The sequence below is a fragment of the Lynx rufus genome, unplaced genomic scaffold (assembly GCF_022079265.1).
Source record: "Lynx rufus isolate CCGP_SWC_20201006 ecotype Redwood Valley unplaced genomic scaffold, mLynRuf1.p SCAF_18, whole genome shotgun sequence".
NCBI lineage: Eukaryota > Metazoa > Chordata > Mammalia > Carnivora > Felidae > Lynx > Lynx rufus.
In genome coordinates, this window is record NW_025814832.1 from 36368708 (window position 1) to 36381463 (window position 12756).

The 12756-nt window shown below is 38.9% G+C and overlaps 1 protein-coding gene and 1 pseudogene across 8 annotated transcripts in view; one reads left to right on the forward strand and one right to left on the reverse strand.

Moving 5' to 3' along the window:
• Window positions 1–12756, reverse strand: part of CEP112 (centrosomal protein 112) — a 420870-nt gene that overhangs the window by 266361 nt on the left and 141753 nt on the right. The gene's annotated exons all lie outside the window — the stretch shown is intronic.
• LOC124513710 (uncharacterized) lies at window positions 2280–2380 on the forward strand (annotated as a pseudogene).

Below are 12756 nucleotides of genomic sequence, written 5' to 3' on the forward strand. Positions count from 1 at the left end.
ATTCAGCCATAAAAAAGAAAGAAATGCTGCCAGTTGCAAAAACATGGATGGACCCTGAAGGCACCGTCTGTGCTAAGTGAAATCAGTCAGACAGAAAAAGACACATACTGTATAATCTCACTTGTTTATGAAATCTAAAACACCCAAACTCAGAAACAGAGAGCAGATTGGTGGCTGCCAGTGGAGTGGTGGGGGGGAGTGGAGAAAATGGGTGAAGGTGTTCAAGGAGTACAAACTTCCAGTTATAAGATAAATAACTTCTGAGGATGTAATATACAGTATAGTTAACCATATTGTACTGTATGTTTGAAAATTGCTGAGAGAGTAAATAGCAAGAAATTGTCATCTCAAAAAAAATTTTAATTATGTGAGGTGCTACATGTGTTAACTAACTTTATTGTGGGAATTGGATTGCAGTAAATACATATAACGAATCATTACGTTGTACACCTTATCAGCTTCACCATGTTATATGCCTTATCAGCTTCACCATGTTATATGCCAATTATATCTCAACAAAGCTGGTGGGGGTGGGGAGGAATGAGACAATTTAAGAGGTAACATCACACCATTATGCTTTGACTATGATGCATCCACATCTTATGATGCCTGGGAAAATTAGACTCCTTGTTCTTACCTTTCATCAATTAGCTCTATGAGGTATGGATGGAAAATTACGGGGGATATGTTTTTAGAGGGAGTTGAAAGTCATTTCTCCTATCAGTGATACCAACTCTAGTATCCAACAGAGTATATCAATTGATTAAGTCTGAAACGGTACTGAAAGGCAGTAGGCTGAATAATGGTTCCTCAAAGATATTCATATTTTAATCCCTGGAACTGTAGATACGCTACCTTATATAGCAAAAGAGACTTTGAGATGTGACTAAGTTAAATATCTGAGATGGGGCGATCATCCCAGATTACCTAGTTAGGCCTCAAATGTAATCACAAGGTCTTTGTAAGAGGGAAGCAAGAAGGTCAAAGGACAAACAAGACAATATGAGAGAGGAAGCAATGGAGAAAAGACAATATGACTCAGGGTCACAAACCAAAGAATGAAGACAGCCTCCAGAAGATAGAAAAACCAAGAACAGAGTCTTCCCTGAAACCTCCCCGCAAAACCAGACCTGATGACACCTTGATCTTAGGCCCTAAGTCTCCTTTTGGACTTCCGATCTCCCAAACCATAAAATAATAAATTTGAATTGTTTTAAGACGCCATGTTTGTGGTATAGCAGCGATAGAAAAAAATAACAACAAACAAAACTAGTATATATTCAAAATTTAGAACGTATCAAGGGCTGTCTGAGGAACTTAATATGTAATATTTATAATTGCCTTAATGCTATATGGGTAAACAAATAAGTTGGGAATACAACAAATTTTAAAAGTTAAATCAGGCAAAGAAAAAATCCATAGGCTAAATTTTGTTTCAGTCTTTAAGCATTTAAAGTTTTCATTTTTGTTCTTACTTGACTCCTTCTAGGTAATGTCACCAGGTTTAAAAAATGATCAAAAGGGATGCCCGGGTGGCTCAGTCAGTTAAGTGTCCAACTTGGGCTCAGGTCATGATCTCATGGTTCATGAGTTTGAGCCCCGCATTGGGCTCTGCTTCAGATTCTGTGTCTCCCTCTCTCTCTACCCCTCCCTCGCTCATGCTCGCTCTCTCTCTCAAAAATAAACATCAAAGAAAATAATAAAAAAATTTTAAATCACCAAAACAAGCCAAATTATTTTTTCCCAAAGGGCATATTTACACCTAATAGTGGCAAATCTAGATGAGACAGGACCCAGGGTAAAACTGCCCAAAGACTATTCAATTAGTTCCAGATATCCTCCTTCACCAAGATGCATCCCCCCAAATATGCAAATTCTGAGTGCGGTCAAGTGCAAAGAATCAGCACGGTTCTGAATTAAAATTTCTGGAGCTCAACAAATGACTGCTAAGACTTGCAAAGAAAGAAGTGACCAAAGAAAGTGTTAGTTTCTTGAAGGCAAGTTCATAAGACCACAAACAGGCAAAGAAAAGGAGCATGTGATGGCTAATGAGGAATGAGCGGCTGTGGAAAACCCCAGGGCACCCTAGCGATTTTGAAATACTGAAGGAGAATGCCAATTCACAGCTAAGGTGACTTCTTATGGAAAAGTTTTAAGGCCCCATAAGGAAATGTCGCTGCCAAGCATTTCTGCACTGCTCACAGCAAAGACATACATCACGGGTTTGAAACACAGTGTGGGTGTGCATGGTGCTAATCCAATTCAACTACACAGGGACAGCGCTCGCTTCAGCAACACATATACCGAAGTGGGAACGATACAGAGAAGGTTAGCGTGGCCCCAGCACAAGGATGACACATAAAATACACAAAGTGCTTTCCCAAGTCACAGAGTAGACCATGCAGAAGATAATCATATAACCACTGAAGCCTGAAAAACAAACATAAATACATCTTTCATAATATATTGGAAGATAAAAAGAATATTTTTTGAGTTTATTTATTTATTTTGAGAGGGACAGAGAGAACGCGTATGCATGTATGTGTGAGCAGGGGAGGGGCACAGAAAGAGAGAGACAAAGAGAGAGAAAAAGAGAGAGACAGAGAGAGAGAGAGAGAGACAGAGAGAGAGAGAGAGACAGAGAGAATCCCAAGCAGGCTCCACACCCAACGTGGAACCCAACACAGGGCTCGATCTCACAACCATGAGATCATGACCTGAGCTGAAATCAACAGTTGGAGGCTTAACCAACTGAGCCACCCATGTGCCCCTACAAAGAGTATTTCCAAGGAAAACAAAATTATGTCTAAAATGGCCATAGCAAACCTGAGAAGATTTTTTCCATTCTTTTTCCTCCTAAAAGAACATCATATTTTGAGTTTACAACAAGTTCATCCAACCTTTTCTTAACTCATTCTTCAAAAATTGCCTAAGACCTACGTGTTTACCATTAACTTATACTAAGGAACAAGCTATATAAGAACCCTGTCTTTTAAAAAAAAATTTTTTTAATGTTTATTTTTGAGAGAGAGAGTGCGAGACAGAGCGTGAGCGGGGGACAGGCAGAGAGAGAGGGAGACACAGAATCCGAAGCAGGCTTCAGGCTGAGCTGTCAGCACAGAGCCCAATGCGGGGCTCGAACCACGAACTGTGAGATCATGACCTGAGCCGAAGTTGGACACTTAACCGACTGAGCACCCAAGCGCCCCACAAACCCTGTCTTTTTAAGAAGACTCCATTAAGTAAAGGGAAAAAATAAAGATAAATACTAAATATTATAACAGATATTTGAACATAGGGTCTTGAGAAACAGAAGGAGAGGCTTCAGGGAGATTTCGTTCCACGCCAGTTAATGGAAGAGATGGGACTGTAAGACCGATCTCTACTGCCGGAATCTCCATCCTACTCTGGTGAATCAGAACAACCTTCTTAGAAGCCCTTTAGGGGTAAGTGGGCTTACGTGCAGCAACGGTAAAGGTAGAACAAAGAAACTCAGCAGTTCTCAGCATAATCCTGCCTCAAATAGGATGGCATTGAGATGACCACAGGCAAACACACAACGAGGCTCCGTGCAACCAGGATACTCCAGTGCTAGACCAGCTAGGGATGCTTCTCTTGGTACAAGTAGAAATCCTCCAAAGGGGTTTGGTAACAGGATAAAGAAGCGCTATGGGACTCTCTTCTAACAAGACTCTTTCACAGTCAATGCTTCCCCAGAAGTCTGTGACCCCAGGGCCAGGCTCCAGTCCTGAAGAACCGTGATTGGTTTTGAAGCATGTTACGAATAAGAATGAGGAATCTCTTCAACTATCCAAAAATCTCTTAAAAACATGGATTTCGGCTATGAGGTCTACAAATTCCTTGACAACAACAGGATTTGAGTCATGATTCTAAAGAATTGATCCTGGCATCAACCTCCTAGCCTGTATTTTCAGTAACTTAGTCATGTTCTAAGAACTGAGGCAAGAGTCCTGGCAGCAAATTCTGAGATCTACTAGGTCAGATACTGCAAAAATCCTGGAAGTATAAAAATGGATCCTCTCTCAGGGCACCTGGGTGGCTCAATCAGTTAAGTGGCCGACTTCAGCTGTGAGTTCGAGCCCCGCATCGGGCTCTGTGCTGACAGCTCAGAGCCTGGAGCCTGTTTCAGATTCTGTGCCTCCCCTCTCTGACCCTCCCACGTTCATGCTCTGTCTCTCTCTGTCTCAAAAATAAATAAAGGTTAAAAAAAATTTTTTTAAAAATGGATCGTCTCTTGGAGAAACCACAATCTGATTAAGGGGGAAAAATGCAAGAAAAAGAATCATATAGTAGTGTAGTATTATATATATTGTGTGACAAATTCTAAGTCTATAGGAATATGACAAATGGAAAGAGTCAGAGAGAAAACCAATCTCGGGGCGCCTGGATGGCTCAGTCAGCTCTCTTGGATGCTCACTCTCTCCCTTTCTCTGTCCCTCCCCTATTTGCGCTCGCTCTCTCTCTCTCTCTCAAAATAAATAAATAAACTTTAAAAAAAGAAAAGAGGGGTGCCTGGTGGCTCAGTCAGCTAAGCGTCCAACTTTGGTTCAGGTCATGATCTCACTGCTCATGGGTTCAAGCCCCCCATCAGGCTCTGTGCTGACAGCTCAGAGCCTGGACCCTGCTTCAGAATCTCGGTCTCCTTCTGTCTCTGCCCCTCCCTCACTCATGCTGTCTCTGTCTCTCTCTCTCTCTCTCTCTCTCTCTCAAAAAATAAACACTAAGGGGCGCCTGGGTGGCGCAGTCGGTTAAGCGTCCGACTTCAGCCAGGTCACAATCTCGCGGTCCGTGAGTTCGAGCCCTGCGTCGGGCTCTGGGCTGATGGCTCGGAGCCTGGAGCCTGTTTCCGATTCTGTGTCTCCCTCTCTCTCTGCCCCTCCCCCGTTCATGCTCTGTCTCTCTCTGTCCCAAAAATAAGTAAAAAGCGTTGAAAAAAAAATTTTTTTTAAATAAATAAATAAACACTAAAAAAAAAAAAACTCAGGAGATCAGAAGATTTGTCTGTAAAGTATAAAATTAAGCAATACAGGTAAATGTAATGAAATGTTTAAGCAGTTTAAAGTTTTATATAATAATTATGTGCTAAACTAACTTCTTCCTATAATATAGGCCTATAAATAAATTAAAAGAACTCTACTGGAGGAACTCCAGTTGCTAATAGAAAAGCAACTGGAATATTTATGGTAAAATACAGAAAACCCTGAGAAAGTTATCCTTAAAGATAAAACAGCTACAGTGTATAATGAAGAAAAATTCCTTTAAAATCTTTAAACTCTTTAAGCTTCAAAAAATCTCAAATCTAATGTTTGTTTTTATGTTTCTTATATTTAAGAAAGTAATGATTAAAAGTTCCATATATAAATTATACATCATACATGCAAAGTTACACACACACACACACACCAACCCAGCTTACTTTATAGGCAGGAGTATATCAGTAAATAATAAGGAAAGGCACGTTCATCCTATAAAACGACAAAGCCTAAATATATTGAAATAAGTACAGGACCACTTCTTGTTACTAGGGAGAGGAAGAAGGCAATGCGAAGTCATTCAAGCAGAATAATAAGTAAACCAAAGCCAGATCAAAGGAATACAGAAGAAAGGCTGAAACGTGAAGCTGAAATATTTATTTCCTTCAAAACATCATCCATGCCTTGTCCCTGGGCAGTTCAATATTTCAAAGTAGCAAGAAAATATTCTCACTTACATTCATCACTATGCACAAGTAGATCAAATTTTAAGTAGGCAAATTTTCTCGTTATTTACCAAACATAAATATCATATTTATCATTGAGAGAAGGTTTTCTGCTTATCAGAAATGATTTCTAAATTATACGAAATAATTTTAAAATCACGATAGCCACTGCTCAGTACTTCTGGTGGATGAAGCCTGCTACAAGCTATAGCATTTATAGTGTAACCTAATTTTTAATGTCTTCACAAAGGATGAAAAAGAGTGAAAATTTACTGAGTGTTTATTATGCTCGTTAGTTTAGAGCATTTCATGTATTATTTCATTCCATTTTTATAATGATAAAAAAGTTCTCATTTAGTTTTTTTCACAAATGAAAACAAGGAGGTTTAGAAGAGTTAAGTGATTTGTCCAAGTTTACATAGTCAATGGCAGAAGGAGAAATTAAACCAGCCCACCTGACCTCAAGGTCCAAAGTCGTTTTACGACATCACGCTATTTCTTTAAGCCTGAAGACAAGTAGGTCTTCACTATAATTTACCCTCACATAACATTAATATTTTCATGCCAAATCACTTTTAGAACATTTGAAAGTTAAAATATCTATCAAGCATTTACTTAACTCCTATTTTATGCCAGGATCTATACTTGGTGCTAGAAATACAAAAATAACCAACACATTGTCCCTGCAGGCAATATAGGAAAGAAGACAAACTCTATACTACTTCCAGTGCCACAAAAGCTACACAATAATATGAACATAATACTCTGAGCAAACAAGGACCAGAGGAATAATTATCTGTGCCTAGGGTAAAATAGAAAAGCTTCATAAAAGGCACGTCATTTGGTAAGATCATCACTCAATGTTTTTTTTAATGTTTTTTTTTTAATTTTTATTTTTTAGAAAGAGATAGTGTGTGAGCAGGGTAGAGGTGGAGAGAGAGGGAGACACAGAATCTGAAGCAGGCTCCAGGCTCTGAGCTGTTAGCATACAACCCGATGCGGGGCTTGAACTCATGAACCACAAGATCATGACCTGAGCCAAATTTGGATGCTTAACTGACTGAGCCACCCAGGTGCCCCCATCACTCAGAATGTTTAAGAGGAGTAACATATATATTTTGGTAACTATATGTATTAAAATGTGGATGTATCTGTAAAAGACATACTGTATTTGATATTTATAAAATATCTTTTATTTTCCTCCTTACCATCATACTTTCCCTGAAAAGAGAAAATCTCCATCAGAAGATTCTTATTTATTTCAAGGGGAAGATGAATCTGGTAAGAGATTTCTAAAGATAAAGTTTTGTTTCAGCTATAAGAAAGTATGCAACCATTTTTACTGATTATAAAAGGCTATTGATAAGTCCATGAAAGTACATGAGCTGGATTTATGTTAGTTTTCAGATATGTCTTTATTTATAAACATATATCGTCCATGTTCCACTGACCATTCCCTCCTGCCTCATACTAAATTTTTCCAAAGGCTCCAGTGATATTCTTAAATGTGCTTAATAAGAAGTTCAGTCACTTCTGAATGAATGTGGTATTCATTAATTCATTTATTGTTAGTATGTTAAGTACCCATTATTTGCAAGGGACCTTGCTAGATGTTGAGCAGACATCACTGAATTAACCACCTCAGCTTCTGTGCCAAGGGAGCTTTAAGTAGAGCAAAGAAAAAAAGACATCGAATTAATACAAATAAGAACAATGAGGATTCAATTCAATGATCAAAACAGAAATATAGAGTACTAAGGGTTTATATATAATGGGTGAAAAACCTTACTTAGGAATTAGGATGAAAGAAAGTGATGTCAAAGTTAACTGAACTGTATGTCAATTACACTTCAACGTACACATCAAATGTACATACATCTTTTTTTTTTTCCTATCAAAAAGAAGAAGCTAACTGAAGGATGTGGAGGACTAGATAGAAGAAAATGCAGGAAAGGGCACTCCCAGCATAAAGGGCAACAAACTGAGAAGGTGTGAAAGGCAATGACTGTGGTTAAATCATGGAAGAGAACAGGGGTCAAGATACCAATACAAACAACGGAGAGAAAGGGGCCTGGGATGAGGCTGAGAATTATGTTGTCATATTGAAAATACTAGAGACAGAATTTTGGTAGTTTTGTAGAAAAACTACAGTGTGTGAGATGAAGAATAAAACAGATGGGATTTACAGGCATTGCTAAAGAAAAGGTCTGTGAACTTGAAGACTTAGCAACGGAAACCAACCAAACCAAAGCACAAGAAGAAAAACAGAGTAATAAAAAAGAAGCAAAGCATCAGTGACAACTATCAGCAACCTAATACATGTGTGTTTGGAGTTTTTAAAGGAAGAGAGGGGTAGGGACAGAAAAATATTTGAAGAAATCATGGCCAAAAGCTTTCCAAATTTAATTAAAATTATAAATCTACACATCCAAGAACTCAAAGAACTCCAAACATGAGATAAAGAAAACTACATGAAGGCACATCATAATCGATCTCTCCCAAAATCAGTGACAAAGAAAAAAAAAAAAAGAATCTTGAAAACAGCCAGAAAAAAGAATGTTCCAGAGAAACAAAAGTAAGGAGAGCAGCAGATTCATGGTAGAAGCAGCACAAGCGAGAAGACAGTCAGTGACATCTTTAAATCACCGACAATTAAGCTGGATCTATGCCATGAAGGCAAGAATAGCTCATTATTGGATAACCTAATACTACATTTAGTAATGACTACATTACCTAAGTCCAAGATGATCAATAAAATTAATAAACCTCTGGCCAGACTGACAGGGAAAAAGAGACAATACAAGTTAACATTACGAGTGAGAGAGGTTTCATCACTACAGATTCTACACATATTAGAAGGACAATGACGCAGTATTATGAAAGAAAGAGAAAAAAGAATTTTAATCCATACTTCCCAGCACATACAAAATTAACTTTAAAAATGGATCAAAATCCCAAATGTAAAACCTGGAACTGCGATCAGGGACCAGGAAAAGATTTCTTAGATGTGACCTCAAAAGCACAATCCATAAAAGAACAAATAAATGCAATGGACTTCATCAAAGTTTAAAACACCAGTTCTTTTAAAGAAACCATGAAAAGAATAAAAAGGAAAGCCACATACTGGGAGAAAGTATTTGCAAATCGTCTGTTAAAAGACTTGTATCCAATATATACAAAGAATTTTCAAGACTCAATAATAAGAAAACAACCAACCCAGTTTAAAAAAAAAAAAAAAGGCTAAAATTTTGAACAGTCACCAAAGGAGATATATTTATAGCAAAAAAAAAAAAAAAAAAGTACATGAAAAGTTTTTCAACATTAGTCACTAGAGAAATGCAAATTACAACCACAATGAAAAATAAAATAAAATAAAAAATAAAACTACAGTGAAATACTTAGACAAGCCTGTTGGAATTGTGAAAATAACAACACTGACCATATCAAGTATTGATAAGGATGTGGAGGAAACAGAACTCCAAACGCTACTGGGGGGGAACGTAAAACAGTACAATTCCATTTATTTAAAATTCTAGTAATTAAAGTATAGTGACAGAAAGGAGATTTGTGCTTGGGGCATCTGGGTGGGTCAGTTGGTTAAGCGTCCTACTCTTGATTCCGAATTCGGTCATGATCTCACGGTTCGTGAGTTTGAGCCCCATGTCAGACTCAGTGCTGACAGCGCGAAGCCTGCTTGAAATTCTCCCTCTTTCTCTGCCCCTCACCTTCTCACACTCTCTGTGTCTCTCTCAAAATAAATAAACTTAGAGAGAGAGAGAGAGAGAGAGAGAGAGAGAGAGGGGGGAGATTAGTGCCTGCCTCCATAAGGAGAAGTCAGAGAAAGGTAGATAGGAGAGATTTCATAGGGGCATGACAAAACTTTTGGGAATAATTATATGCTGACAGAGACATATTTCTTATGTTGGTACTTTCCTTTCACAACTGTAGACATATGTCAGAATGTGAAACTGTATACTTTAAATATGTGAGATGTGTTGAATTTCAACTACAACTCAATAAAGCTGCTGAAGTGGTCCTTAAATATATTACGATATGTTTACTCCCACTTATTATAAGAGAACTACAAGTTTCAACTATATTGGGATACAACGTATCACACCTATCACCTTATCAGGCAAATATTTTAAAAATATAACAACACATTCTATTTGGGAGGCTGTGGGTCAAAAGTCATTCTAATATATATCCAGTGGACATTCAATCAGTACCACCTTCATGCAGGAGCATTTGGCAATAGAGAACAAAACTACACATATGTTTATCTTTTGACCCAGCGTTCCCCCGCCTAGAAAGTTACGGCGAATATATATTTCAAACAATACAAAAATACACGTCTACTAGGTTATTCATTACAGTATCCCCTGTAATTGCAAATACTGGGAACAACCTGTATGCCCATAGGTAGGAGAGCTGTTGCATAAACTGATTCATCCACACATTAGCATACGACACCGATGTACAAAGAACGAATGACCTTCAGTTTACAACAAATGAAAAAACAAAGCGCAAGAAAAATCCACTGAGATATGCACGTAGCGTATCTGCTCATCTGTGCAAAAGCAAATATAGAAGGGATCTGTCAGAGACCAATGAATGAGATCACCCACCTACGGGAGCTGGGGTCTGAGAAGAAAGGACAGAAGGAGTGGGGGTGGGGCGTCACTTGTCTGAATATACCTTTTAGTGAAGGTCTGATTTTTAAAACCATCTTAATGCTCCATTTACTCAAAAAATAAAGGATAAAATCAATGAGGGGAGGGTGAGCTTCTAAAATGAAATGCCAACAGAAAAAAAGAAAAGAAAAGAGGAGCCTGGGTGGCTCAGTCAGTTAAGCGTCCGACTTAGGCTCGGGTCATGATCTCACGGTTCGTGAGTTCGAGCCCTGCGTCGGGCTCTGTGCTGACAGCTCAGAGCCTGGGACCTGCTTCGGATTCTGGGTCTCCCTCTCTCTCTGCCCCTCTCCTGCTCGTGCTCTGTCTCTCTCAGTCTCTCAAAAATAAATAAATGTTAATTTTTTTTAAGAAAAAAAATCTAACAAGACTTCAGCTCCGTCAGCAAGAAGAGAACTTCTGCCCCTTTGGGTCCGGCTCTCTCCCACACCTGCTAACAACGCTGTGTTTGGGGAGAAACAATTGTGAATGCTCTGTTCAGCCCCTCTTTTCTCTCTCCAGGAATTTCTTCTGCTGCGCACAGACTCTGACTGGCCTCTTGGGCTTTGACCAGGCAAGTGCATTAATTCTAGGAGGAAGGATTCCCAAGCCGAATGTTGGCCACATACCTAAACCACAACTTCAGCTACCTGATTCTTCTGTTTTTTCAAATTAATTCTAAATTTGAGAGGGAAAGGAAGTATTATTTACTGGCTTCTAATCTCTCGCAAATAAAAAATGTTACAAAATTTTGGGGTTTTTTAAAACTTTACATTAAGAATTTATCCCTAAGGAATAAATCCTAGATGTTCCTAGTAAAGCAGTATCATTAATTTTATTTTCATAATAGTCTTTCTTAAAATTCCTAAGGAATCTATAGAAGCATGCCATTTCCGTATTAATTCAGGCTTTGTTAGTAAATATTTGTGATAATTTTGACAGAGGAGACATTTAAGTTCAGTTTTATTTGTTCTCAATATCTTTTTATCTTTTGTTATTCTAGAATTGAAGCTTTTAATGTAGCAAAGAAAACCATATTTATATGTGGGAAAAAAAACAGAAATAAAGTCTGGAAAAAAACCCTCAAATCTCTGTAAGAGTTCTACAGAATAAAGTGTCAAATTCAGAACAATCTCAATTAAACTTTATTGAAAAAGAAAATGTTCTTAACCAGTTAATTGAATAAATGTCTTTTCAAAATAAATAATTTGGAATAACGTTATATAGGCCACACTGAATCTATTTTTTTAAAAAAATAACTATTTAAATAAATTGTTAATGTACCTTCCAACTCACACTACCAAAATAAAATGGGTATATACTGTAAAGATGGGAGATCTTGATGAAGTGTCTCTTTTTTATTTTTTAGAGAGAGAGAGTGTCAGCACAAGGTGGGGAGGGGCAGAGAGAGAGAGAGAGAGAACCCTAGGCAGGATCCACACTCAGCGTGGAGCCCCACTTAGGGCTCAATTCCATGACCGTGAGATCATGACTTGAGCCAAACTCAAGACTGGGACACTTAACATCTGAGCCACCCAGGCGCCCTGGAAGTGTCTCTCCTGAGACGGAGCTGGAATAGACAAAGCTTTTGTTCACATGGGCTGCGCTGCTTACAGCTTCCCTGCATGGCTCCGTTTTCTTCTTGACTTCAGCATAATTACTCGGAACTTTAGCCTGCGTACGGCCCATAGCGGCTGCCTAGCCAATCTTCATCCCGGTAACTTTCCGTGTTTCCAGCTTCTGCGCTGATTTAGTCTCTAGGTTTCCCAGTTCCAAATTCCCAAGATCAGGATGGAGGGGCAGTGCCCTATAATGGCTAAGAACAGGGGCTTCCGAGTCAAACACATACAATTTCAAGCCCTCGCACCTCTACTTACGAGCCGTGTGACCTTAAGCTCTTTGTATCTTAGAGTTAAATGAATTTGCTGCCTTTGGATCGCGTGTCCCACTCTAGACCCAATGCACATGGCAGAGAAGGGGAAGCGGTCCCATGGTGGGCAGCTGTCAGAAGCTGTGGGCAGGGCATATTCTCCCATTTGGGTCTTCAGGCAAGAATTAGCAATGACATATATCTAGTAAATGTTGCCATCTCTGAATCATTTGGATCAAGTCACTTTAAAAGCACAAAAGGGGGGGCGCCTGGGTGGCGCAGTCGGTTAAGCGTCCGACTTCAGCCAGGTCACGATCTCGCGGTCCGTGGGTTCGAGCCCCGCGTCGGGCTCTGGGCTGATGGCTCAGAGCCTGGAGCCTGTTTCCAATTCTGTGTCTCCCTCTCTCTGTCCCTCCCCCATTCATGCTCTGTCTCTCTCTGTCCCAAAAAATAAATAAACTTTGAAAAAAAAAAAAAAAAGCACAAAAGGAGACCTA